Source organism: Triticum aestivum, chromosome 4B, assembly GCF_018294505.1.
Source record: "Triticum aestivum cultivar Chinese Spring chromosome 4B, IWGSC CS RefSeq v2.1, whole genome shotgun sequence".
Classification (NCBI taxonomy): Eukaryota; Viridiplantae; Streptophyta; class Magnoliopsida; order Poales; family Poaceae; genus Triticum; species Triticum aestivum.
The window spans coordinates 400,328,986-400,330,543 of record NC_057804.1 but is presented as its reverse complement, the minus strand read 5'-3'; positions in this window follow the sequence as shown (position 1 = coordinate 400,330,543).

The following is a 1,558-nucleotide window of genomic DNA, read 5'->3' as shown; positions in this document are numbered from 1 at the left end:
ATCGAACCGTGGCAGGGGAGGTGGTTATCGAAGGCAGCCTAGACAATCCTCATCAACTCTTCCCTCTCCAGCCTCCTCTTGTTTCTCATGAGTTTCTACAGCCTCCACGAGACTCTGCACCATGAGATTGCCAAAGTCCAGTCTCGCTTCTACTGGGCTGGCGACAACAATAAGCAAAAGTACCATATGGCCAGTTGGCCGAACATTTGCAAGCCCAGGGATCAAGGAGGCCTTGGCATCATGTGCTCTAAGCGCATGAATATCGCCCTCCTATCCCGTTGGCTTTGGCGCATCTCTCAAGGTCACGATGGACTCTGGCTCGACATCATCCGGAACAAATGCCTGCGCGGACAGCCCCTCGCCTTTTGCCAGAGATCTGGCGGCTCCCAGTTCTGGCAGTCGGTCGTCCAGCTCCTTCCGGTTTTCCGCATCAGGACTTCCATCTCGATCGGCTCCGGAGCATCGACTTTGTTCTGGTTTGATCTTTGGGCCGGAGACGCCCCCTTCGCGGCGCGCTTTCCCGGCCTCTTCCCCATCTCCGTCGATCCTGTGATCTCTGTCGAGAGGGCCCTTATTGACTTAGGGCGCTTCGCCTTCCGGAGGCCATTTGGGCCCCCGGAGTCCGCCGCTTGGTGTGAGTTACTGGACTGTGTGGTCCTCCATGAACCGATGGTGGACGGTGGTCCCGACCAGGTGCGTTGGCGCTTGGAGCCTTCTGGCCAGTTCTCCACCAAGCCTCTCTATCTGGCCATCGCCCTTCCTCCGCCCCTCTCCCCCTTACGACGGTGTGGTCCATCCGCCTACCTCTGAAGATTCGGATCTTCATGTGGCAATGGATTCGTGGTCGGGCCCCGTCCGGGCTCGAGGTTCGCAAGCGAAATGGCCCGGGCTCTGGCCTCTGCCCGCTCTGCGGTGTCCCAGAAGACTCGAATCACATCTTCTTCTCCTGCGTGTCCGCTCAATTCGTTTGGAGCTGCTTTCGCGAAGCGGTCGGTGGAAATCGGTACCCCACCAACTTTCCAGACTTATTTGCCGAACTTCAGAACTCCCCCTTGACGTCTCGCCACATTAGGTGGCTTGAGATCGGGGTCATTGCTTGGACCCTCTGGACGATCCGCAATAAGCTTGTGATCTAGCGCACTCATCTTCGACAAGCTACTGACGCTATCTTCAAACTCTCTGGTTTCTTGCAGCTTTGGCGGCCGCTTAGTCGTCCTCAGGACCGTAACGCCATCTCCGCCTTCATCGCCGACCTTCGCTCGATGGCCGTCCGTCTGTCGCCGCCACCCCCGCCGCCCCCGCCGGAACCGGACTAGGCGCCTGTTCCGCTCTCCGGCGGTTTTCTTTTTTCTTTGCCTGGGCTTGTTGAGCTGTGCCCTCAGCAGAACCTTTGTACTTATTTGTGAGATTTAAGTGTGTGTGGACTAGTCCTTATATGTGTGCTCTGCAGTTTGGTTTATTTATAAAGCGGGACGGAAGCCTTTTTCGGTAAAAGGACGTGTGGTCCCATCTACTTCAGCTCATACGAACTTCTCCTGAGGCCGCATTTTCATTTCAA